General features: G+C 51.4%; 1 long non-coding RNA gene across 1 annotated transcript in view; it reads right to left on the reverse strand.

Moving 5' to 3' along the window:
* The window catches only part of LOC138353691 (uncharacterized), a 236,081-nt gene extending 230,829 nt beyond the window's left edge, over window positions 1–5,252 (reverse strand). Inside the window, exon 1 of the long non-coding RNA XR_011223270.1 lies at window positions 5,100–5,252. This is a non-coding gene — a long non-coding RNA (uncharacterized lncRNA). The remainder of the gene's footprint in view (window positions 1–5,099) is intronic.
* Between the last annotated feature and the right edge of the window lie 22,645 nt (window positions 5,253–27,897).

Raw genomic sequence — 27,897 nt, forward strand, 5'->3', positions numbered from 1 at the left:
CTGCACCTTTGGTGTAGTCTGCACCTTTGGTGTAGTCTGCACCTTTGGTGTAGTCTGCACCTTTGGTGTAGTCTGCACCTTTGGTGTGGGCTGCACCTTTGGTGTGGGCTGCACCTTTTGGTGTGGTATGCACCTTTTGGTAAGGTATGCACCTTTTGGTGTGGTATGCACCTTTTGGTATGGTCTGCACCTTTGGCGTAGTCTGCACCTGCAGCTCACATTGCCAGGAGAAAGCGCTAAGCCTATACAAACTACATATACCTTAGAAGGGATGAGGAGACAAGGATTTAGGATAGGACTGAGAAAAAGAATGGGACCCCAATCACTTGGACGGTCGGGGATTGAACGCAGACCTGCAAAAAGCGAGGCCGTCGCTCTACCGTCTAGTCCCCCTGGGACAGGCGAGACGGGGGCCCCTGGGACAGGCGAGACGGGGGCCCCTGGGACAGGCGAGACGGGCCCTCTGGGACAGACGAGACGGGCGAGACGGGCCCTCTGGGACAGTCTGAGATTCCACTTCAAGAAGGTTGAAGCTAGTCCGAGCAAGAGCTGCATTTTTGCCTGACTTTGCTACTCGCCTCACGTCCCATCCAGTTAAAATCATTAGTCAGGAAGGACCCCTTTGCCGAAGTCCTATCCGCATGCGGGAAGCGGCTACTGGTACGCAAGTCGCATGCGGCCAGGAGGTGATGAGGAGTTAGGATGAGAGGGGATAGAGGCAAGGTGGTCAGGCAACCCCTACCCCGCCCCCCACCTTCCACAAACCCCACCTGCTTGATAAGCAGAGCGAGTGTGTCATTAACTGCTTGGCTGATCTAATTCACAGCGAAGATTCTGGCTACCTGGGCCGGCCCCGCATATTGGAGTAGGTGGGGGCTTGGGGGGGGGGGGGGAGAGAGAGAGAGAGAGAGAGAGAGAGAGAGAGAGAGAGAGAGAGAGAGAGAGAGAGAGAGAGAGAGAGAGAGAGAGAGAGAGAGAGAGAGAGAGAGAGAGAGAGAGAGGAGAGAGAGAGACAGAGAGAGGACAGAGAGAGAGGAGAGAGAGAGAGTCATCATCTAAGAGTCTTGGAGGAAAAAGAGCTCAGGCGAGGCAACTGAATACTGTTGTTGATGAGAGATGAACAATAAATTTTTCCGTCACTGACAGGCCAGTCAGGTAACGTCTCCCTAATACCACAACACACAAATGTCGGAGAAAATGTGGAGGATGAACCCAGAGAAATCTTTGGAAGGTAACGGTCCGCTTGTTTCTTGTTGGAGACGGAGGCGGTCGGTCAGTGTGTTAGGATCCCAGCACCGTGGAGGATCCCAGCACCGTGGAGGATCCCAGCACCGTGGAGGATCCCAGCACCGTGGAGGATCCCAGCACCGTGGAGGATCCCAGCACCCTGGAGGATCCCAGCACCCTGGAGGATCCCAGCACCGTGGAGGATCCCAGCACCGCGGAGGATCCCAGCACCGCGGAGGATCCCAGCACCGCGGAGGATCCCAGCACCGCGGAGGATCCCAGCACCGCGGAGGATCCCAGCACCGCGGAGGATCCCAGCACCGCGGAGGATCCCAGCACCGCGGAGGATCCCAGCACCCTGGAGGATCCCAGCACCCTGGAGGATCCCAGCACTGCGGAGGATCCCAGCACCGCGGAGGATCCCAGCACCGCGGAGGATCCCAGCACCGCGGAGGATCCCAGCACCGCGGAGGATCCCAGCACCGCGGAGGATCCCAGCACCGCGGAGGATCCCAGCACCGCGGAGGATCCCAGCACCGCGGAGGATCCCAGCACCGCGGAGGATCCCAGCACCGCGGAGGATCCCAGCACCGCGGAGGATCCCAGCACCGCGGAGGATCCCAGCACCGCGGAGGATCCCAGCACCGCGAATCAGCAGTGGACGAAGCAGCAGCAGCAGGAACTGTGCCAGTTTCCACCCGTGTGCAAGGGGGGGGACAGGTGGAGACTGAGTACCCAAATGAGCCACAGGGATGTTAGAAAGAACTTCTCCAGTGCCAGAGTAGTTAACAAGTGCAGTGTGTTACAAGCAACACCACACTGCAGGCAACACAATATCCAGCAACACGAAAATACCAACGAACAATGCAGGTAAACCAAATATAACAAAGCCTAACATAGGTAATGACAGGCAACACAGGTGAAGACAGGCAACACAGGTGAAGACAGGCAACACAGGTGAAGACAGGCAACACAGGTAAAGACAGGCAACACAGGTAAAGACAGGCAACACAGGTGAAGACAGGCAACACAGGTAAAGACAGGCAACACAGGTGAAGACAGGCAACACAGGTAACCACAACAATCAAAATTCCAGGTGTGCTAGAGATGGGAGCCGAGGGGTGAGGAGTGTGCTCCTGGAGGACTATAAGGGCGGCCACCTCCTCCACACGGAGGGGTAACTTGGGTCTCAGGGAGCCGTGTGGTCCAGCGCCCTCCCCACCACCGGTACGCCCCGCCCGACACAGGATCACTCCTATTTTACCCAATTTGGAGCAATGGCGTTCAGGGGCAGGGGAGGGGGCAGGCAGGGCAGGGGGGCAGGGCATGGGGGGGGGGGAGATGGGCTACTAGTAATGCGGGCAGAATCCAGATGAGGGAATTTAGCACAATTGGAGTCCTAATTTGGGAAGCCGTCGGAAAAGTTGGAGAAGGATGGGGAGGACAGGTGAGGGTTGGGGAAGACAGGTGGGGGTTGGAGAAAGGATGGGGAAGACAGGTGGGGGTTGGAGGAAGGATGGGGAGGACAGGTGAGAGTTAGGGGAAGGATGGGGAGGACAGGTGGGGGTAGGAGGAAGGATGGGGAGGACAGGTGAGGGTTGGGGAAGGATGGGGAAGACAGGTGGGGGTTGGAGAAAGGATGGGGAAGACAGGTGGGGGTTGGAGGAAGGATGGGGAGGACAGGTGAGAGTTAGGGGAAGGATGGGGAGGACAGGTGGGGGTTGGAGGAAGGATGGGGAGGACAGGTGAGGGTTGGGGGAAGGATGGGGAGGACAGGTGAGGGTTGGGGGAAGGATGGGGAGGACAGGTGAGGCCACTGCAGGTGGGGGAGGACCCCAGCCGCTCACCTGTATCGAATTGTGAATGCCTCAATACGTCTGTCTAGTTAACGCTGAGTCACAGACCTTCAGGCAGGCGAGGAATGAGGTGAGGGGGGGGGGAAGGACACGTGTGGGGGGGCACGAGGACACGTGTGGGGGGGGGGCACGAGGACACGTGTGTGGGGGGGGGGGAAGACACGAGGACACGTGTGTAGGGGGGGGGAAGACACGAGGACACGTGTGTAGGGGGGGGGGGAAGACACGAGGACACACAGAGGCATGAAGACATGGAAACTTTGGTAAGTTTGGTCTGGGGAATCATTAAAAAATTTGAAATTACGTTCTTCTAAACTATTAAAAATTCCTGGACACTACATGTGACGCCATGCTGGGGGGGGAGGTGGCCTGGGGGGAGGAGGTTGCCTGGGGGAGGGGGGAGGATGACTGGGGAGGTGCCTGGGAAGGGGGGAGGGGGGGGGAGTGTGGCAGTGCTCGTCAACTAACGTTGTTCAGCGTGACAAATTGTGAATGGTGAGTGTCCTTGTTTAAAAGCGAGTGGTGGCGGGGGAGGGGGGTGTTTACATGGGAGGGGGGGTGTTTACAGGGGAGGGGGGGTGTTTACGGGGGAGGGGGGGTGTTTACGGGGGAGGGGGGGTGTCTACGGGGGAGGGGGGTGTCTACGGGGGAGGGGGGTGTTTACAGGGGAGGAGGGGCGTCTACGGGGGAGGGGGGGCGTCTACGGGGGAGGGGGGTGTTTACGGGGGGGGGGGTTGTTTACGGGGAGGGGGGGTGTTTACGGGGGGTGGTGTTTACGGGGGGGGGTGCTTACGGGGAGGGGGAGGGGGAGGTGCTTACGGGGGGGGGGTGTTTACAGAGGGTGTAGGGAATCATTTACAGAGGGAGAGGTGATGTGACAGTCGTCGCTGATGGCCCCTGACGTCCTCCTGGGTTACCAGGAGAGCAGAGCCTTAACTCCGGCAGGTTAGGAGGACGGCTGGACGTGTTGTCACCAGATAACCTCACCCACCGCCTCAAGTCCTACTCAATCACCCAATTTTATGGCGCTGGTTCGCTGGTTTGTGTCCCGGTGCCAGATTCACGAAAGCGCTTACGCAAACACTTACGAACCTGTACATCTTTTCTCACTCTTTGGCGGCTTTGTTTACAATTATTAAACAATGAGCTCCGAAGCCCCAGGAGGCTGTTTATAACAATAACAACAGTTGATTGGCAAGTTTTCATGCTTATAAACTGTTTAATAAATGTAACCAAAGCCGTCAAAGATGGAAGAAAGATGTACACGTTCGTAAGTGCTTTCGTGAATCTGGTCCGTGTGCTCCATGTGCTGGCAGGGGTCGAGCTTCAGCTCTTAAGCCTCGCCTTCAGCTCGAGCTTCAGCTCTTGAGCCTCGCCTTCAGCTCGAGCTTCAGCTCTTGAACCTCGCCGTCAGGTCGAGCTTCAGCTCTTGAACCTCGCCACCAGGTCGAGCTTCAGATCTTGAACCTCGCCACCAGGTCGAGCTTCAGCTCTTGAACCTCGCCACCAGGTCGAGCTTCAGCTCTTGAACCTCGCCACCAGGTCGAGCTTCAGCTCTTAAGCCTCGAGCTTCAGCTCTTAAGCCTCGCCCTCAGGTCGAGCTTCAGCTCTTAAGCCTCGAGCTTCAGCTCTTAAGCCTCCCCCTCAGGTCGAGCTTCAGCTCTTGAACCTCCCCCTCAGGTCGAGCTTCAGCTCTTGAACCTCCCCCTCAGGTCGAGCTTCAGCTCTCGAACCTCGCCACCAGGTCGAGCTTCAGCTCTTGAACCTCGCCACCAGGTCTAGCTTCAGCTCTTGAACCTCGCCACCAGGTCGAGCTTCAGCTCTTGAACCTCGCCACCAGGTCGAGCTTCAGCTCTTAAGCCTCGCCCTCAGGTCGAGCTTCAGCTCTAGAACCTCGCCCTCAAGTCGAGCTTCAGCTCTTGAACCTCGCCCTCGGGTCAGGCTTCAGCTCCTAAGCCTCGCCTTCAGAATAACACTAGTCTAACACATTCTATATTCCCTTGTGTCTGTGCTTACCTGTCAGTGACTAAGAAGAAGCGAGATGTAGCTCCTCGTTAACACATAACACTGTATATGTACCACTATGTTTATATGTAATGTTTACATATTCCGCCCCGTCTGGGCCTGTCAGGAACACATACACACCGGGACACATACACACACACACTGCCTGTCACGACCCGTAGTATCTGTCGACTGGGATGAGTAACTCCCCTGGCGGCTGCCCACCAGCTGCCCACCCCACCGGTAGATGGCAGGACAAGGGCTGGGAACGGACTCTAGCTCTCGGGCCACACAATACCGCCTGGGGAAGCTACCAACTTCACTCCTAGAACACAGGCAAGGTTACAGTGAACTACTTGTACTCATGCACTCACCTCACAGTCATGGCCTCATGCACTCACATGCACTCACAGTCAGCAGCAGTGAGGCTCGGGAAGGTTTTTTTTATTGTTGTTGACGGAGGCTACTAGTTTATTGTGCACCCCATACTCCTCCTGTGAGTGGCTGTATTGTGCACCCCATACTCCTCCTGTGATAGAATACTGTGCACCCCATACTCCTCCTGTGAGTGGTTGTATTGTGCACCCCATACTCCTCCTGTGAGTGGTAGTATTGTGCACCCCATACTCCTCCTGTGAGTGGTAGTATTGTGCACCCCATACTCCTCCTGTGAGTGGTAGTATTGTGCACCCCATACTCCTCCTGTGAGTGGCTGTATTGTGCACCCCATACTCCTCCTGTGAGTGGCTGTATTGTGCACCCCATACTCCTCCTGTGAGTGGTAGTATTGTGCACCCCATACTCCTCCTGTGAGTGGTAGTATTGTGCACCCCATACTCCTCCTGTGAGTGGCTGTATTGTGCACCCCATACTCCTCCTGTGAGTGGCTGTATTGTGCACCCCATACTCCTCCTGTGAGTGGCTGTATTGTGCACCCCATACTCCTCCTGTGAGTGGTAGTATTGTGCACCCCATACTCCTCCTGTGAGTGGTAGTATTGTGCACCCCATACTCCTCCTGTGAGTGGCTGTATTGTGCACCCCATACTCCTCCTGTGAGTGGCTGTATTGTGCACCCCATACTCCTCCTGTGAGTGGTAGTATTGTGCACCCCATACTCCTCCTGTGAGTGGTAGTATTGTGCACCCCATACTCCTCCTGTGAGTGGTAGTATTGTGCACCCCATACTCCTCCTGTGAGTGGTAGTATTGTGCACCCCATACTCCTCCTGTGAGTGGCTGTATTGTGCACCCCATACTCCTCCTGTGAGTGGCTGTATTGTGCACCCCATACTCCTCCTGTGAGTGGTAGTATTGTGCACCCCATACTCCTCCTGTGAGTGGCTGTATTGTGCACCCCATACTCCTCCTGTGAGTGGTAGTATTGTGCACCCCATACTCCTCCTGTGAGTGGTAGTATTGTGCACCCCATACTCCTCCTGTGAGTGGTAGTATTGTGCACCCCATACTCCTCCTTTGAGTGGTAGTATTGTGCACCCCATACTCCTCCTGTGAGTGGTAGTATTGTGCACCCCATACTCCTCCTGTGAGTGGCTGTATTGTGCACCCCATACTCCTCCTGTGAGCGGCAGCATACTAAGCATTACAGAAGGTACCTAAGGTCTTCGTCAGACCTGAGAGGAGATGTGTACACCAACAAGCACATCTCTCCTGCACACCTCATAATGTCAGCTGGTTACAGATATTTGAGAAGCTGTATCAACTTCCGCTCTTAATTGTGAGGAAATTCCCCCCATGAAACACCAGAAGCCTTTGTACATCTCACATTCTGAATACAGCAACAGTGGCAGCCAGGATACAGCAACAGTGGCAGCCAGGATACAGCAACAGTGGCAGCCAGGATACAGCAACAGTGGCAGCCAGGATACAGCAACAGTGGCAGCCTGGATACAGCAACAGTGGCAGCCTGGATACAGCAACAGTGGCAGCCAGGATACAGCAACAGTGGCAGCCAGGATACAGCAACAGTGGCAGCCAGGATACAGCAACAGTGGCAGCCTGGATACAGCAACAGTGGCAGCCAGGATACAGCAACAGTGGCAGCCAGGATACAGCAACAGTGGCAGCCAGGATACAGCAACAGTGGCAGCCAGGATACAGCAACAGTGGCAGCCTGGATACAGCAACAGTGGCAGCCAGGATACAGCAACAGTGGCAGCCAGGATACAGCAACAGTGGCAGCCTGGATACAGCAACAGTGGCCGCCTGGATACAGCAACAGTGATAGCCTGGATACAGCAACAGTGGCAGCCTGGATACAGCAACAGTGGCAGCCTGGATACAGCAACAGTCAAGAGTGGCAGCCTGGATACAGCAACAGTCAAGAGTGGCAGCCTGGATACAGCAACAGTCAAGAGTGGCAGCCTGGATACAGCAACAGTCAAGAGTGGCAGCCTGGATACAGCAACAGTCAAGAGTGGCAGCCTGGATACAGCAACAGTCAAGAGTGGCAGCCTGGATACAGCAACAGTCAAGAGTGGCAGCCTGGATACAGCAACAGTCAAGAGTGGCAGCCTGGATACAGCAACAGTCAAGAGTGGCAGCCTGGATACAGCAACAGTCAAGAGTGGCAGCCTGGATACAGCAACAGTCAAGAGTGGCAGCCTGGATACAGCAACAGTCAAGAGTGGCAGCCTGGATACAGCAACAGTAAAGAGTGGCAGCCAAGATACAGCAACAGTGGCAGCCTGGATACAGTAACAGTAAAGAGTGGCAGCCAAGATACAGCAACAGTAAAGAGTGGCAGCCAAGATACAGCAACAGTGGCAGCCAGGATACAGCAACAGTAAAGAGTGGCAGCCAGGATACAGCAACAGTGGCCGCCTGGATACAGCAACAGTGGCAGCCAGGATACAGCAACAGTGGCCGCCTGGATACAGCAACAGTGACAGCCTGGATACAGCAACAGTGGCAGCCTGGATACAGCAACAGTGACAGCCTGGATACAGCAACAGTGGCAGCCTGGATACAGCAACAGTGGCAGCCTGGATACAGCAACAGTGGCAGCCAGGATACAGCAACAGTGGCAGCCTGGATACAGCAACAGTGGCAGCCTGGATACAGCAACAGTGGCAGCCAGGATACAGCAACAGTGGCCGCCTGGATACAGCAACAGTAAAGAGTGGCAGCCTGGATACAGCAACAGTGACAGCCTGGATACAGCAACAGTGGCAGCCTGGATACAGCAACAGTGGCAGCCTGGATACAGTAACAGTGACAGCCAGGATACAGCAACAGTGACAGCCAGGATACAGCAACAGTGACAGCCAGGATACAGCAACAGTGACAGCCTGGATACAGCAACAGTGGCAGCCAGGATACAGCAACAGTAAAGAGTGGCAGCCAAGATACAGCAACAGTGGCAGCCAGGATACAGCAACAGTGGCCGCCTGGATACAGCAACAGTGGCCGCCTGGATACAGCAACGGTGACTGCCAGGATACAGCAACAGTAGCAGCCAGGATACAGCAACAGTGGCAGCCTGGATACAGCAACAGTGACAGCCTGGATACAGCAACAGTGACAGCCAGGATACAGCAACAGTGGCCGCCTGGATACAGCAACAGTGGCAGCCTGGATACAGCTACGCTTTAAAACATAATTTGGACGGGTGAGACTGTTCCCGCTGCGCTAATAACTAAACAAGGCCATTAGCGTTTAACTACTGTGAGGAGGCAGTTAGGGGAGGTGGCCGTAATCAGGGCCTCGTTACCCTTCAACAAGCGTGACCAATTATGCATATATTAAACCAACAGCTTCCTGCCCTAATGAACGGAAACTGGGCCTTATTGAGTTATACACCTGGGGAGGGGGGGGGGTGAGGGGGTGTTGTGAGGGAGGGTTGTGAGGGGTGTTGTGAGGGAGGATTGTGAGGGGGGTGTTGTGGGGGGGGGGGTGTTGTGAAGGATTTTTCTAACGTCTCTGTGGCTCATGTGGGTACTCAGTTTCCACCTGTGTCCCCTTGTTCGCGTACCACCCGTGTTTAAACAGTTTATCTTTATCTACCCTGTCAATTCCTCTGAGAATTTTGTAGGTAGTGATCATGTCTACTGTTACTCTTCTGTCTACCAGTGTTGTGAGGTGCATTTCCCGCAGCCTTTCCTCGAAACTCATGCCTCTTAGCTCTGGGACTAGCCTAGTGGCATACCTCTGAACTTTTTCCAGCTTCGTCTTGTGCTTGACAAGGTACGGGCTCCATGCTGGGGCCGCATACTCCAGGATTGGTCTTACATATGTGGTGTACAAGATTCTGAATGATTCCTTACACAGGTTCCTGAAGGCAGTTCTGATGTTAGCCAGCCTCGCATATGCCGCAGACGTTATTCTCTTTATGTGGGCTTCAGGAGACAGGTTTGGTGTGATATCAACTCCTAGATCTTTCTCTCTGTCTGTTTGTTGACTGTCCCTCTGACAGTGTTGACACAGTGTTGACACAGTGTTCACACAGCGTTGACACAGTGTTGACACAGTGTTGACACAGTGTTGACACAGTGTTGCCACAGTGTTGCCACAGTGTTGACACAGTGTTGCCACTGTGTTGCCACTGTGTTGCCACAGTGTTGCCACAGTGTTGACACAGTGTTGACACAGTGTTGACACAGTGTTGACACAGTGTTGACACAGTGTTGACACAGTGTTGACACAGTGTTGCCACAGTGTTGCCACAGTGTTGCCACAGTGTTGACACAGTGTTGACACAGTGTTGACACAGAGTTGACACAGTGTTGACACAGTGTTGACAGTGTTGACACAGTGTTGACACAGTGTTGACACAGTGTTGACACAGTGTTGCCACAGTGTTGACACAGTGTTGCCACAGTGTTGACACAGTGTTGCCACAGTGTTGACACAGTGTTGACACAGTGTTGACACAGTGTTGCCACAGTGTTGCCACAGTGTTGCCACAGTGTTGACACTGTTGACACAGTGTTGACACAGTGTTGACACAGTGTTGACATAACCCAAGACGACAGCAGATTCTGGGCCACACACAACTTATGTCTTAACGGTTCAGTAGAGGATGAGAGAAGCAACAGGTGGGCGGGGTTGCTGCAGGTGGGCGGGGCTGGAGATGGGCGGGGCTGGAGGTGGGCGGGGGTGGGTGGGGCTGGTGGTGGTGGGTGATAGTGGTCTAGTTTTTGCCCTGTGTCTCACGTGGTCCCAAGGTCGCGAGAGGTGGGCAGGCCCGCAGACAGGCCATCTTCCTGGCCCTAGTTCCCAGCACGTCAGACTATTTTTTCTTGTTCTCTCGCTGGTGTATATTGTGTGGAGGAGGGGGAGGGGGGGGGGTGTTGCTCTATATCCCGCCTGGGGCCGCAGGGGCCGGCGGGGCTGCCACCGTGCACAACAGGCTCCGCAGGAAGAGTTCTCAATCGCGTTATGGCGAGGAAAAACAAGGGGGAGTTTTTTAAATACGAAAACGTCTAATATATTGTTTACTGTTTTGTTTGTGTTGATCTCTAAGGACCTGAAGCACCCATGGACGGGTGAGGGGGACGGGTGAGGGGGACGGGTGAGGGGGGGGGACGGGTGAGGGGGGGGGACGGGTGAGGGGGACGGGTGAGGTGGACGGCTGAGGGGACGGGTGAGGGGGACGGGTGAGGTGGGGGAGGCGGGGGAGGGGGGACGTGTCCTGGACATCCTCAAGGAAGATATGGCCAGAATCTGACCAACGACCTTAATCTTCTCTCTGGTAAAAAAAATCGTGAAGACTTTTGTTGATCCGTCGCCACACAGCCACCACCACCACAGAGCTACACACAGGCAGCACCACCACAGAGCTACACACAGGTAGCACCATCACAGAGCTACACAGGTAGCACCACCACAGAGCTACACACAGGCACCACCACCACAGAGCTACACACAGGTAGCACCACCACAGAGCTACACACAGGCACCACCACCACAGAGCTACACAGGTAGCACCAACACAGAGCTACACACAGGCAGCACCACCACAGAGCTACACACAGGTAGCACCATCACAGAGCTACACAGGTAGCACCACCACAGAGCTACACACAGGCACCACCACCACAGAGCTACACAGGTAGCACCAACACAGAGCTACACACAGGCAGCACCACCACAGAGCTACACACAGGCAGCACCACCACAGAGCTACACACAGGCAGCACCACCACAGAGCTACACACAGGTAGCACCACCACAGAGCTACACACAGGTAGCACCACCACAGAGCTACACACAGGCACCACCACCACAGAGCTACACACAGGCACCACCACCACAGAGCTACACACAGGCACCACCACCACAGAGCTACACACAGGCACCACCACCACAGAGCTACACACAGATACCACCACCACAGAACTACACACAGGCAGCACCACCACAGAACTACACACAGGCAGCACCACCACAGAGCTACACACAGGCACCACCACCACAGAGCTACACACAGGCACCACCACCACAGAGCTACACACAGGCACCACCACCACAGAGCTACACACAGGCACCACCACAGAGCTACACACAGGCACCACCACCACAGAGCTACACACAGGCACCACCACCACAGAGCTACACACAGGCAGCACCACCACAGAGCTACACACAGGCAGCACCACCACAGAGCTACACACAGGGAGCACCACCACAGAGCTACACACAGGCACCACCACCACAGAGCTACACACAGGCACCACCACCACAGAGCTACACACAGGCACCACCACCACAGAGCTACTCACAGGCACCACCACCACAGAGCTACACACAGGCACCACCACCACAGAGCTACTCACAGGCACCACCACCACGCTGGGACTCGCTCAGCAACAAATCATCGGGTCGGGACGCTCTCTCCATCAACAAGATCTCTGGCGGGGATTTTGCATGCTGTGTCAGCTGCATTTAGATCTGTCCGGTTTGGTTAGAGGCGGGGGTGGGTGGGGGTGGTGGGGGTGTTGGGGGTGGTGGGGGTGGTGGGGGTGGTGGGGGTGGTGGGGGTGGTGGGGGTGTTGTGGGTGGTGGGGGTGGTGGGGGTGTTGGGGGTGGTGGGGGTGGTGGGGGTGTTGGCGGTAGTGGTTGGGTGGGGTGGGGGTGTTGAGTTCATCAGGTTGGCTATGTAATTCCCGCAGTGCTCCTGTTCTTAAATAACTCATCAGCTTTGTGTCATCTGCTAACATTGGCATGTCAGAGCTCACTCCCTCTGGTAGGTCATTCACATATATTAGGAACAACAGCGGTCTCAGGATAGAGCCTTGTGGGACCCCCATGTGTTACATTCCTCCAGCTTGAAACCTCCTTTGTGACTGACTCTTTACTTTCTGTCCTTCAGATAAAACAAAATAAAAAAAACAGTGTTACCACAGTTACATTATCCAGTCCAGTGTTACCCAGTTATCCCAGTCATATTCTCCATCTTGTAGACCAGTCTTTCATGAGGAAGACTGGTCTATAAGTCTTAAGACAATCTAGCAATCTAACAGTTAGACAATCTAACAGTCTTAACACAATCTAGGTAAGTACACTCTGAGCAACTTTCTTTTTCCTATCTTATTTTAGCAACATTGTCCTGAAAGTCAAGTTTGCTGGGCAGAATGTTCACTATGGAATACCACGCTGCCCCTTTATTACCGAGCTGGTGCTCTGCTGATGCTCCATCATTCTCCGGTTGATTACATTCCGTATAAAGTCTTGGAGAAAGTAAAGTTTTGGAGAAAGTAAAGTCTTGGAGAAAGTATAGTCTTGGAGAATGTGTTTACTCTGGCGTCAGTAACATCAGTCTGAAATTTAGTCCTCCTTGTCTATCTCCCTTTTTGAATTCTGGAACATTTCCTCTTTTCCAGACTTGTGTGATGTATCTTGTCTCGAGTGTTTTATTAAAATCTATATATAATAGGCAACACAACAGAGGGAGCCTGTCGGCCGAGCGGACAGCACACTGGACTTGTGATCCTGTGGTCCTGGGTTCGATCCCAGGCGCCGGCGAGAAACAATGGGCAGAGTTTCTTTCACCCTATGCCCCTGTTACCTAGCAGTAAAATAGGTACCTGGGTGTTAGTCAGCTGTCACGGGCTGCTTCCTGGGGATGGAGGCCTGGTCGAGGACCGGGCCGCGGGGACACTAAAGCCCCGAAATCATCTCAAGATATTCACGCTTGTTCTATTGTAAAGGCCTCCTCCCGCAAAACACACACCGAAACTGCGACGTTGGTAAAACGTTCGAACAAGTTTAAACACCTCCTAGCCAGTTATAACAACCAACATAGCAAGTTGTAACAACGTTCAAATACGTCATAAACACGTTAAGCCAGGATGTAACAACTTTATTACAAGTTGTAACAAGCGGAAAATAGAGACAGTTTCGGTTTGTGTTTCCAGGGCTGAAACCTTTCGTAAAGTTCCTCACACACACCGTCTTAGGCATGAGAATGTGTCCCTTGTGTCCTCAGAGTGAGTAAATGTCTCTCACTGTTCCTAATAAGGTTATAAAGGAGCTTCAGCTGGTCTTGTCCTTTACCATAATGCCACTTTTAAGATGCCTCTCAGATTCTCTCCTGACTTGTGCATATTCACTTCTGGTTCTCTTTACTGCTGCGATTGTTCTCCGTTCCTAGTTATCTTGAGGTTATCTTGAGGTTATCTTGAGGTTATCTTGAGGTTATCTTGAGATGATTTCGAAGCTTTTTAGTGTCCCCGCGGCCCGGTCCTCGACCAGGCCTCCACCCCCAGGAAGCAACCCGTGACAGCTGACTAACACCCAGGTACCTATTTCACTGCTAGGTAACAGAGGCATAGGGTGAAAGAAACTCTGCCCATTGTTTCTCGCCGGCGCCTGGGATCGACCCCGGGACCGCAGGATCACAAGTCCAGCGTGCTGTCCGCTCGGCCGACCGGCTCCCTCCCGGGATGGAAGGGGTTCGATGATCTGGCACCTTCTGTTTCTCATTTGTATGTGGTTGTGGTGGTGGTGATTGTGGTGGTGGTGATGGTAGCAGTGATTGTGGTGGTGGTGATGGTAGCAGTGATTGTGGTGGTGGTGATGGTAGCAGTGATTGTGGTGGTGGTGATGGTAGCAGTGATTGTGGTGGTGGTGATGGTAGCAGTGATTGTGGTGGTGGTGATGGTAGCAGTGATTGTGGTGGTGGTGATGGTAGCAGTGATTGTGGTGGTGGTGATGGTAGCAGTGATTGTGGTGGTGGTGATGGTAGCAGTGATTGTAGTGGTGGTGATGGTAGCAGTGATTGTGGTGGTGGTGATGGTAGCAGTGATTGTGGTGGTGGTGATGGTAGCAGTGAGTGTGGTGGTGGTGATGGTAGCATTGATTGTGTGCCTAGCGCTTGTGTTGCTACAGCTTACCACAACAGCTTGTGTGAGATACAAGGCTGATAACAGCCCCAACTCACTTCCACTAATGAAGCCCTCTCCTCAAGGCTTAGTTGTGTACACTCTCATCTGTCTAGATCCCAGATCTTGTGTTTGGGGATCCCAGCATGATGCCTGGGGATCCCAGCCTACTGCCTGGGGATCCCAGCCTACTGCCTGGGGATCCCAGCCTACTGCCTGGGGATCCCAGCCTACTGCCTGGGGATCCCAGCCTACTGCCTGGGGATCCCAGCCTACTGCCTGGGGATCCCAGCCTACCGCCTGGGGATCCCAGCCTACTGCCTGGGGATCCCAGGCTACTGTCTGGGGATCCGCCCTGCGGTCCTAGCCTTCCGCCCTGCGGTCCTAGCCTGCCGCCCTGCGGTCCTAGCCTGCCGCCCTGCAGTCCTAGCCTGCCGCCCTGCGGTCCTAGCCTGCCACCCTGCGGTCCTAGCCTGCCACCCTGCGGTCCTAGCCTGCCACCCTGCGGTCCTAGCCTGCCACCCTGCGGTCCTAGCCTGCCACCCTGCGGTCCTAGCCTGCCACCCTGCGGTCCTAGCCTGCCGCCCTGCGGTCCTAGCCTGCCGCCCTGCGGTCCTAGCCTGCCGCCCTGCGGTCCTAGCCTGCCGCCCTGCGGTCCTAGCCTGCCACCCTGCGGTCCTAGCCTGCCGCCCTGCGGTCCTAGCCTGCCGCCCTGCGGTCCTAGCAACATACACAACAAACAACAGTGGTGCACCTGACTCTGCAACACACACAACCCTCGCCAGCACTCAGGGATCTTGCCACAAACACCTTAAGGAAAAAAAAAGAAAGTCGTATTAGTGTGCAGTTGTGCCCGGCGGCGGCTGAGGCATCGCTGCGTCTCGCTTTCCTGCACAGAATGTGTGCTGCAGCCCTCCTCCTCCTCCTCCTCCACGCTGGTGAAAGTGTAAGGTCACTCTCGAGGGTCGCTGGGAACGAGGCGCCACGCTTAAGGACAAGGTTCGAGTGTGTTCACTTTTTTATTTATATATACAAGAGTTAAATGAACAAATCCACAAGGGCCGTGACGAGGATTCGAACCTGCGTCCGGGAGCATCCCAGACACTGCCTTAATCGACTGAGCTACGACAGGGTAAAAGGGTTGAAACCGAAGTTCTACTGAACTTACTGGATATACAAGAGTTGTTACATTCTTGTAGAGCCACTAGTACGCGTAGCGTTTCGGGCAGGTCCCTGGAATACGATCCCCGCCGCGAAAATCGTTGTTACAACCAAGTACACATTTTACTGTTGAGTTAAACAGAGGCTACAGTTAAGGATTTGCGCCCAGTAAATCCTCCCCGGCCAGGATACGAACCCATGACAATGCGCTCGCGGAACGCCAGGCGAGTGTCTTACCACTACACCACGGAGACTTATGATCCCTATGATACGACCCCCGCGAAGAATCGTTTTTACAACCAAGTACATTGATCGTATCATAATCGACTTGAGAATGGTCCAGGACGGACCGAAACGTCTTCGTCCCTTCACCTTCTAGTGTGTGGTCTGGTCAACATACTTCAGCCACGTTATTGTGACTCATCGCCTGCAACCAAGTACACATTTTACTGTTGAGTTAAACAGAGGCTACAGGTAAGGATTAGCGCCCAGTCAATCCTCCCTGGCCGGGATATGAACCCATGACACAGCGCTCGCGGAACGCCAAGGCGAGCATCTTACTACTAGTAAAAGACACATCGAACACTTTATGTAGGGCAGACGTAAATCTGTGTATCTATGTATTTACGTATGTAGCTTAGCCTAACATTTTAAAAGCACTACAATCACCTTCTGTGGTTGGTTGTTCAATAAACCCCTGAACTATATGTTTAACACATCTCTAACTCTGTCCATGGAGGACAGAAGAAAATGTAAATATGTTGGTTAGCATTGTAAATGTCTGGCCACGTCTGGGGTAGAAAATAATAATAATTATTACTTTATTTTTATTACTTTATAAATAATTACTTTATAAATAATTATTTATATAATAATTATTACTGCGTAGACTTTACTTTATTCCAATATTATCAGCAAGACGTTCTCTGAGACGTTCTCTTAGACGTTCTCTGAGACGTTCTCTTAGACGTTCTCTGAGACGTTCTCTGAGACGTTCTCTGAGACGTTCTCTGAGACGTTCTCTGAGACGTTCTCTGAGACGCTCTCTAAGACGTTCTCTTAGACGTTCTCTAAGACGTTCTCTTAGACGTTCTCTGAGACCTTCTCTGAGACCTTCTCTGAGACGTTCTCTTAGACGCTCTCTAAGACGTTCTCTAAGACGTTCTCTTAGATGTTCTCTGAGACGTTCTCTAAGACGTTCTCTTAGACTTTCTCTAAGACGTTCTCTGAGACGTTCTCTGAGACGCTCTCTAAGACGCTCTCTAAGACGTTCTCTAAGATGTTCTCTAAGACGTTCTCTGAGAACGTCTCAGAGTGTCTCGGACATAAGTCAATGTTAAAGCTCATTATAATTAGAAGTACAGTTATGTCTTGGGTAGGTTAGGTTAGGGTAGGCTAGGTTAGGGTAGATTAGGGTAGGGTAGATTAGGTTAGGTTAGGGTAGGCTAGGTTAGGGTAGGCTAGGTTAGGTTAGGGTAGATTAGGTTAGGTTAGGGTAGGCTAGGTTAGGGTAGATTAGGTTAGGGTAGGCTAGGTTAGGGTAGGCTAGGTTAGGGTAGATTAGGTTAGGTTAAGTTAGGTTAGGTTAGGGTAGGCTAGGTTAGGTTAGGGTAGGCTAGGTTAGGTTAGGGTAAGCTAGGTTAGGGTAGGCTAGGTTAGGTTAGGGTAGGCTAGGTTAGGGTAGGTTAGGTTAGGGTAGGCTAGGTTAGGGTAGGCTAGGTTAGGGTAGGCTAGGTTAGGTTAGGGTAGGTTAGGTTAGGGTAGGCTAGGTTAGGGTAGGCTAGGTTAGGTTAGGGTAGATTAGGTTAGGGTAGGCTAGGTTAGGGTAGGCTAAGTTAGGTTAGGGTAGGTTAGGTTAGGGTAGGTTAGGTTAGGGTAGGCTAGGTTAGGGTAGGCTAGGGTAGGTTAGGGTAGGTTAGATTAGGGTAGGTTAGGTTAGGGTAGGCTAGGTTAGGGTAGGCTAGGTTAGGGTAGATTAGGTTAGGGTAGGCTAGGTTAGGGTAGGGTAGGTTAGGTTAGGGTAGGTTAGGGTAGGTTAGGTTAGGGTAGGCTAGGTTAGGGTAGATTAGGCTAGGTTAGGTTAGGGTAGATTAGGTTAGGGTAGGTTAGGTTAGGGTAGGCTAGGTTAGGGTAGGCTAGGGTAGGTTAGGGTAGGTTAGATTAGGGTAGGTTAGGTTAGGGTAGGCTAGGTTAGGGTAGGCTAGATTAGGGTAGATTAGGTTAGGGTAGGCTTGGTTAGGTTAGGGTAGGTTAGGTTAGGGTAGGCTAGGTTAGGGTAGGCTAGGTTAGTGTAGATTATGTTAGGGTAGGCTAGGGTAGGCTAGGTTAGGGTAGGCTAGGTTAGTGTAGATTATGTTAGGGTAGGCTAGGGTAGGCTAGGTTAGGGTAGGCTAGGTTAGGATAGACTAAGTTAGGGTTGGCTAGATTACGTGTTTAGGTTCTTAGTATTTGCAAATCCGAAGTATTTAGTCAAGAAAAGTTGGAGTCAAAGAGTTGTTGGACGCGTCTAACAGCCGGTCCAAACGCTAATGGCCAACTGCTCGTTAGTGTAACCTCTTAACCAGCTGTTTATGAACACAAACTACTTTACATACGACTCACAACTGATGACGTTCGAACATCTTTGCTCAGACCTCTGTTCTAATCTCAGCTCTGTAAATGGTTCACTCGTGTGTTCCAAGAGTGAACCATTGCGTTCACCTGTTCAATTATCACCCTTTGGCGATAATTGAACAGGTGAACATGTTCATGAGGACGTGTTCATGAGGACGTGTTCATGAGGACGGGCTGAACAAGAGAGCACAACAAAATGCGATCGAAGTGAACAAAATGTTCATATAACAAGGGACTTTTTTTAGCTGTACTTACAGTATTTTACCGTATTTACAAAGTTTGCTGAGTTTAGAATGTTTACAGTCTTTGTAAATGTTTACTGTACTGAAAATGTTTACAATGTATTTTCGTATTTACAAAGTTTATTGTGATACAATAAATACAATTTTGGGGTTTGCCATATTTATTTTTGTTTATAATGTACAAGTGGTGTGAAAGAGGTTATAAAAGAGTGAGTATAGAGGAGGGGGTGAGAGATGGGGGGGGGAGGAGGAGGATTAGTAGAGGGGGGGGGGAGTGAGGGACGATGAGGTGTGGGGGGGGGGAAGGAGAGTGCTAATGAGGTTCGGTTAACCAGACCACTTCCATAAGGCCAGAAAAGGCAGGCAGGTACCCTGGAATGTCTCCTTAAAATTACTGTGCTTCTAACCCCTACCTCTTTTCCTACTCCCCCCCCCCTCTCATGCTCCCTCTCTCTCTCTTTCATGCCCTTCTAAATCGTTCCTTCTCCCCCTCCCTCCCTCCCTCTCTCTCTCTCTCTCTCTCTCTCTCTCTCTCTCTCTCTCTCTCTCTCTCTCTCTCTCTCTCTCTCTCTCTCTGTCTCTCTGTCTCTCTCTCTGTTTTCTGGCTACATACCTGGTCACACACCTGACTACATACCCTGCATGTATACCTGGCTATACATATGCAATGTACCTGACTACACACCTAGGTATATATGTGTCTTCATACATGGCTGTATACCCAGCTTCACACTTGGCTATTAACCAAGTTACACACCTGGCTACATACTATGTATACCTGGCAATATACCTGGCTACACACCTACCTTCCGCTGATGTCAGAAGACGAGAAGCTCTCGGTGAAGCTTTCTTCATCTCGACGTGTCAATCAAAAGAGATGAAATTATCATATTGATGGAACGTGAAAATGTGTAGTAAGGAGAGAGAGAGAGAGAGAGAGAGAGAGAGAGAGAGAGAGAGAGAGAGAGAGAGAGAGAGAGAGAGAAAGAGAGAGAGAGAGAGAGAGAGAGAGAGAGAGAGAGAGAGAGAGAGAGAGAGAGAGGGAGAGAGAGAGAGAGAGAGAGAGACAGAGAGACAGAGAGACAGAGAGAGAGAGAGAGACAGAGAGACAGAGAGAGAGAGAGAGACAGAGAGACAGAGAGACAGAGACAGAGAGACAGAGAGACAGAGACAGAGAGACAGAGACAGAGAGAGACAGAGAGAGACAGAGAGAGAGAGAGAGAGAGAGAGAGAGAGAGAGAGAGAGAGAGAGAGAGAGAGAGAGAGAGAGAGAGAGAGAGAGAGAGAGAGAGAGAGAGAGAGACAGAGAGAGAGAGAGAGAGAGAGAGAGAGAGAGAGAGAGAGAGAGAGAGAGAGAGAGAGAGAGAGAGAGAGAGAAGGGCTCAACCTGTCCTAGTGTAGCCAGTCTGCCAAGGGTAGGAGGAGAAGTGTGGCCTTAGGCTTATCCCCACATCTGATCCGCTAACTTTTTACAGGAACGAAAACTATTTCACAACAAAAAAAGATTATGGCTACTTTCTCTTTAGGAGCGGGAGTGGACAGCAGGTGGAGTAATCCATCAGCTCCGTCTCTATCATTGTCCCAGACCTCCAGGAGCAGCCTCGCTAATACCCGGCCACCGAGGCTCTGCACTCAACCAATTGGGGAACTGTTTCAGTGGGGAAAAGTTTGTTATTCAGTGGTGAGTAGTGGTGGGGGCAGTGGTGGTGGGGGCAGTGGTGGTGGGGGTATAGTTATGGTGGGGGCAGTGGTGGTGGATGTAGTGGTGGTGGGGGTAGTGGTGGTGGGGGTATAGTTATGGTGGGGGCAGTGGTGGTGGATGTAGTGGTGGTGGGGGTAGTGGTGGTGGGTGTAGTGGTGGTGGGTGTAGTGGTGGTGGGGGTAGTGGTGGTGGATGTAGTGGTGGTGGGTGTAGTGGTGGTGGGGGTAGTGGTGGTGGATGTAGTGGTGGTGGGAGTAGTGGTGGGTGTAGTGGTGGTGGTGTTCGGAGCAGTATAGTGGTATTTCAAGGACAGACAGACGAGCCCCCGGCGGCCCATCTTCCACTACAGCCTGATCAGCCCTCAGGACTTGACAGTTTCTAGTGTTTCCCTCACCTGATGGGCTGAGGATGTCCCGGTGTTGCATCAGAGCGGCCAGCAGGTGCGTGGCGGGGGTAGCGACAGCCTGCTGGATCACCAGGGAGAGAGAGGCGGGGTCCAGGAAATGAATTAAAGCGGCTTCAGGGAAGCGTTGCAGGCGGCCACAAGTGGGTCACATCGTCCCAGGTAAGGAAGGGTTTGGGCAACACCAGCACCTGCCCTCCTCCCTCTCCCAGGGTTCGACTCCCCGCGGCCTGGACACAGCCTCGTCTCTCGCCGATGGAAAAAAAGGTCAAATGGAGGGAAATATGTAAGGCAGGAAGTGTCGCAAACACCTGTGTTGGTCCCCTCCGTTAACACCTGCGTTGGTCCCCTCCGTTAACACCTGCGTTGGTCCCCTCCGTTAACACCTGCGTTGGTCCCCTCCGTTAACACCTGCGTTGGTCCCCTCCGTTAACACCTGCGTTGGTCCCCTCCGTTAACACCTGCGTTGGTCCCCTCCGTTAACACCTGCGTTGGTCCCCTCCGTTAACACCTGCGTTGGTCCCCTCCGTTAACACCTGCGTTGGTCCCCCTCCGGTAACACCTGCGTTGGTCCCCTCTATCAGGTGTTTTTACTGAGTTGTGCCGTCATCGTATATTCCGCAGAATTTGCCATACATCTTATTTATTTTCTTGCCTTGCATATTAAAACTTGCAAATTTTCCCCCATAGTGTCCGCTCTTGAAATCAAGTTTACCGACTGTTTCAATTTCCACATTTTCTTTTAGATTATATCTCACTGGATATCTTCAAGAGGACACAGCTGCCCGGGCCCAAGGAAGATAACGAATGTCAAATATCTCCTTTTATTTCCTGGTGAACGTTAAATAGAGTATTACCGGAACTTCCCTTCCCTCATTCTCTTAGCTTGCTTAATGTGTTAATACGTGAGTGTCTCCAGGTTGGACTTTACAATTCTACCTGTCCAAATGACCTTTTTTATACGTAGGCTTCCCAGTCTATTGCTTTCAAGTTGAAGTCCCCCAGCACCAACAATTGTGATTTATATGCAGGCGATGAGTCACAATAACGTGGCTGAAGTATGTTGACCAGACCACACACTAGAAGTTGAAGGGACGACGACGTTTCGGTCCGTCCTGGACCATTCTCAAGTCGATTGTCATTCTCAAGACAATCGACTTGAGAATAATCCAGGACGGACCGAAACGTCGTCGTCCCTTCAACTTCTAGTGTGTGGTCTGGTCAATTGTGATTTATCTGTATCTGGTCTTACTATAATCTCTCTCGGGACCATTATGAGGCCCTCTCGTCATCTTTAGTCCTCCCCATGTGTTGCTTGCTGGACGACTGTGGAGTGTAGATGTTTTTCTTCACGTGGATCCTCCGAGGCATCTGATGATGGCCCGTCAGGAGAGAGACAATGCTAGCGGCGACATGAGAGAGAGAGAGAGAGAGAGAGAGAGAGAGAGAGAGAGAGAGAGAGAGAGAGAGAGAGAGAAGAGAGAAGAGAGAGAGAGAGAGAGAGAAGAGAGAAGAGAGAGAGAGAGAGAGAGAGAGAGAGAGAGAGAGAGAAGAGAGAAGAGAGAGAGAGAGAGAGAGAGAGAGAGAGAGAGAAGAGAGAAGAGAGAAGAGAGAAGAGAGAGAGAGAGAGAAGAGAGAAGAGAGAGAGAGAGAGAGAGAGAGAGAGAGAGAGAGAGAGAGAGAGAGAGAGAGAGGTGAATTAAGTTGTCTACTTGCTATAAAAGCAGGAGGTGTAAGCGGTAAATCTGTGTCAGAAAGCGTCAACCAACTCCAAGGTTCAGACAAGTGCAGATACCTGTTAATGTGATCTTATCCACTCCAGCGAGGCTCTTAAGTGATCCACCAGAGCCGTACCGTCAACCACCAGACCAACACACTGATCCACCAGACCAACACACTGATCCACCAGACCAACACACTGATCCACCAGACCAACACACTGATCCACCAGACCAACACACTGATCCACCAGGCCCATGCAACAATCCACCAATGCTAAATACAACAACACATGGCAAGTTGTACAGATAATGTTGTCAATATTTCATTAATGTAGATAATTTCGTGTGTGAGTGGAGAGGTGACCGGGCCCGCGGCCAAGCGAAGGAGTCTCACAGCGAGAAAGGTGCGCCAAACACAGGAATTTAAAGCTCTACTTTGCATAAGTACCTGCATAAGAATTTTAATCATGACCACATTAAACTCACATTAATTTTGGAAGGCGAGTCATGCGGGCGGCAGATTAAAGGGAGTGCAGACGCCTTGAGACGCACACACAGCCGCTCATTAATATTCAGACGAGACACAACGCTGAAGACTGAAGACTGAACGCGGCAAATTGAATTAGTAGAGTGAAGGTGGCAGGTTGAAGACTGAAGCCAACAGATAACATGACAATCTGGAAGCTCTGTCCCTCCGCCTCTCTCAGCCAACATTATCAACAAACCCGTTGACTGACTGGTCAAATCCCTGTAGTTGGCTGAGCATTATTATCCCCATTAGCAAACATTATTATCCCCATTAGCAAACATTATTATCCCCATTAGCAAACCAAGAACAAGGAAGCTGAAAACAGCTGACTCGAATGTTTACATGCATAGAAAACGGAGCAAAGATCGGTGAGATCTGATTGTAAGACGTAATTAACTGTTTTATAGATTATCAAACAATCAATCTATCAACGCTCACCCAGTATGCGACCAGCGTTACCATCTCTGCTTATCTGACGCGAGTCAATGCGCAAGAAATAGGACTAAGAGGACAAAATAGGACACATTCCCAGACGCTCTCTGAGGACTCAGAACCCTTAGTGAGCGAGCAAGGAGCCGCACTCACCGGGCGACCATCCGCCACTAGCGGGAGACTGAGAACTTGTCCTCACTGATAATACATTGCATTTTGACGTCGAAATCTCCCAACGGACAAAATATGATGTACTCTAAATCTTCGCGACTTGCCAACATTCACGTTAGTTCTACGGTTAGGTTCGGGTGATTTAGTATATGAATTTTTGTCTGTTGTGAAGCAAGAATCACTGCCTAAAGACAGAATGTGTGTGTGTGAGAGAGAGAGAGAGAGAGAGAGAGAGAGAGAGAGAGAGAGAGAGAGAGAGAGAGAGAGAGAGAGAGAGAGAGAAGTGTATCATCTTACGGTTTCAGACACGAGACAGAGCTCCCAGTAGAGTCTTCATGGCAGTATTGTCAACGTGAAATGCTTGGCCATTTATGTTCCGTATTACCTGGCAGATAAGACACACACACACACACACACACACACACACACACACACACACACACACACACACACACACACACACAGGGGAAGGGGATTGATAGGGTAGATAAAGACAGTCTATTTAACACAAGGGGCACACGCACAAGGGGACACAGGTGGAAACTGAGTGCCCAAATGAGCCACAGAGATATTAGAAAGAACTTTTTTAGTGTCAGAGTGGTTGACAAATGGAATGCATTAGGAAGTGATGTGGTGGAGGCTGACTCCATACACAGTTTCAAGTGTAGATATGACAGAGCCCGATAGGCTCATGAATCTGTACACCTGTTGATTGACGGTTGAGAGGCGGGACCAAAGAGCCAGAGCTCAACCCCCGCAAACACAACTAGGTGAGTACAACTAGGTGAGTACACACACACACACACAGATTAGGTTACAGATAGAATGCATTAGGCAGTAATTGATGGAGGCAGATGCTATACACAGTTTCAAGTGTAGATATGATAGAGCCCAGTAGGCTCAGGAATCTGTACACAGTTGAGAGGCGGGACCAAAGAGCCAGAGCTCAACCCCCGGAAGCACAACTAAGTACACACACACACACACACCTTCAGTCCTTGGACCTATACTGTTTCTGATATATGTAAATGATCTCCCAGTGGGTATAGAATCGTTTCTCTCATTGTTTGCTGATGATGCAAAAATTATGAGGAGGATTAAGACAGGATGATAGTAGGAGGCTACAAGATGACCTAGACAGACTGAATGAATGGTCCAACAAATGGCTACTAAAAGTTCAACCCGAGTAAATGTAAAGTAATGAAACCAGGCAGTGGAAACAGGAGGCCAGACACAGGATACCGAATGGGAGATGAAGTCATGAAACAGACAGAGAGAAAGATCTAGGAGTTGATATCACACTAAACCTGTCTCCTGAAGCCCACATAAAAAGATTAACATCTGCGGCGTATGCGAGGCTGGCAAACATCAGAACTGCCTTCAGGAACCTGTGTAAGGAATCATTCAGAACCTTGTATACCACATATATAAGACCAATCCTGGAGTATGCGGCCCCAGCATGGAGCCCGTACCTTATCAAGCACAAGACGAAGCTGGAAAAAGTTCAGAGGTATGCTACTAGACTAGTCCCAGGACTAAGAGACATGAGTTACGAGGAAAAGCTGCGGGAAATGCGCCTCACGTACTTCTCCTGCAGAAGTGTACCTCTCCAGAAGGGTCTGTTGCTCCTGCCATCAGAACCACCATTCAGAACGGTCAGAAACATTGCAAAATATATCCCCTAATTTTTTATAACATTTTCCCCTGGTGGGAGGTTGAGGCGTATTTCCTGAGGGAGGCTGGCGGGGGCCCCAGACCTCCTTCGCCGACCTGCCTCCTCGCCACCAATCATCAAGTCTTACGAAACATAGAATCGATTACCATCTTCAGTGTTGCCCTTCGGTCGTCTTGAGACCACCTTCGTCACTAACTTGTTCTTGGTTCTCGCTTTAAATTCAGTGTAACTAACCAGGAATATTTCACTGTCAAGGGACAACTTAATGGGGTTTTCTGCTTGGCAAACTCCGCTTTAAATAAGCAGTTAGTCTTTTGTCATTATTTTAAGAGAGCGTTTCTGCAAAAAATCTTGAGCTTTGATATAGTTGTATTTCCTGTTGGATGGAGTCAGCGTCGCCGCGGCCAGTGAGGAAACTATTGGGAATTATGTTCCTGGAAGCTGGTACCTTGGTGAGTGTTCTGTGAAGGGTGGTGGTGGTGGTGGTAGTGGTGGTGGTGGTGGTGGTGGTAGTGGTGGTGGTGGTGGTGGTTGTGGTGGTGGTGGTGGTGGTGGTGGTAGTGGTGGTGGTGGTGGTGGTGGTGGTGGTGGTGGTAGTGGTGGTAGTGGTGGTGGTGCTGGTAGTGGTGGTGGTGCTGGTAGTGGTGGTGGTGCTGGTAGTGGTGGTGGTGCTGGTAGTGGTGGTGGTGCTGGTAGTGCTGGTAGTGGTAGTGCTGGTAGTGGTGGTAGTGGTAGTGCTGCTGGTCCTCCTAGTCTTAGTAACAAGTCTCCTAGTCTCTCCACCTCCGTCATCATTATAATCCAACCTAAACCATTGAAAGAGAAGACAAATTAAACGTATCTGCCTGACGTCAAGCGTCCGAAAGGTCCAAGAGCTATGTGGAGCCCCTCAAACAACTGACCATTATCCTCGGGGGCCATCTTCCGTACCTCACCGAGGGCCCATAACTCCCGGGGGTCCGAACCTGTGGCCAGAACGCTGGTAAACCATGGGGCAGGTCTGATAATCAGAGCGCCCTGAGTGGCGTGCAAGCTACCATGATATGTTATATGAGAAGGTAGAGGACAGTTCGAATACCGAGTAGCGGAGATCGAGGAGGGAAGAAAGGGGTACAGGTGGACGAAATAGGGGTACAGGTGGTCGAAATAGGGGTACAGGTGGACGGAATAGGGGTACAGGTGGACGGAATAGGGGTACAGGTGGACGGAATAGGGGTACAGGTGGGAGTGACGGATTCTGGGTCTGGGAATATAGTGCGTCTTCGTGAGGCTTCCACATCCTGGTGGCGTCCACGTAACCTATCCTAACCATACTGTGGTGTGACTGTGATCTTCCACAGTGTGAGCCACAGTGTGAGCCACAGTGTGGCTGTGAGAACAGCACCTGGGAGGGGTCTGTGACGGGGCTGGGGGGACCTGGGAGGACCTGGGAGGACCTGGGAGGACCTGGGAGGAGGTGTGTGTGTTTAACATGGTCGTATCTTGTGCAGCGTTCGTGTATATATTGGAGTGGAGTGTGCATTTAAATGTACACATGCATAAGCAGTGGAGGAGGCCGAGACTTGTATGTGATTTACCGTGAGGTCCAACACGACGAGGCCGAGACTTGTATGTGATTTACCGTGAGGTCCAACACGACGAGGCCGAGACTTGTATGTGATTTACCGTGAGGTCCAACACGACGAGGCCGAGACTTGTGTGTGATTTACCGTGAGGTCCAACACGACGAGGCCGAGACTTGTATGTGATTTACCGTGAGGTCCAACACGACGAGGCCGAGACTTGTATGTGATTTACCGTGAGGTCCAACACGACGAGGCCGAGACTTGTGTGTGATTTACCGTGAGGTCCAACACGACGAGGCCGCCTCCACTCCACCTGCTTGAGGCTCCTCAAGTTGTTCCTTGGAATACAAACAGGAAGTGAGAGATTGAGGTCCTGTTTCCTCATCTCCTGTGTGGCTCTTTCTTACTCTCCCTCTGTCTCACCTTCCATCGTTGGTCGACACTTTTAAGTCTTTATGTTTTTGGTCCTGTCTCTTCCTCGTCAGTCCTCGGCCTGCTCCTCCTTCATGTCTCTTCTGCTTTATTTCTCCTCCTCGACGTCGTCGTCGTCGTCGTCCTCCTCTTCCTCTCCCTCCTGCTCAAGCGCCCCTTCTCCCTCACCACCACCCCCACTATCTACTAGCCCCTGGCCAGACCTTCCTGTCAACCCGGGCTACCATTACCCTACTTCATATTCCTCATCATTGTTCCTCTCTCATTGTCCATGTTTCACCTTCCTTATCCACGTGTCTCATTATCCACGTTTCCTTATCCATTAATACACTCACTGAAGGCACTAGAATCCCTGGATTTATTTCTAGGAAGATTAACAAGAGGAACACGAGTGATGTTGTAGCTGTACTCAGTGTACTAGAGGAAGATCATCACTGCTCTTCCAATCACACACCATCAATGATAACACCATCAATGATAACACCATCAATGATATCACCATCAAGGATAACACCATCAATGATAACACCATCAATGATAACACCAATGATACAATGATAACACCATCAATGATAACACCATCAATGATAACACCATCAATGATAACACCATCAATGATAGCACCATCAATGATAGCACCATCAATGATAACACCATCAATGATAACACCATCAATGATAACACCATCAATGATAACACCAATGATAACACCATCAATGATAACACCATCAATGATAACACCATCAATGATAACACCATCAATGATAACACCATCAATGATAACACCAATGATAACACCATCAATGATAACACCATCAATGA

This window comes from Procambarus clarkii, chromosome 59, assembly GCF_040958095.1.
Source record: "Procambarus clarkii isolate CNS0578487 chromosome 59, FALCON_Pclarkii_2.0, whole genome shotgun sequence".
Classification (NCBI taxonomy): Eukaryota; Metazoa; Arthropoda; class Malacostraca; order Decapoda; family Cambaridae; genus Procambarus; species Procambarus clarkii.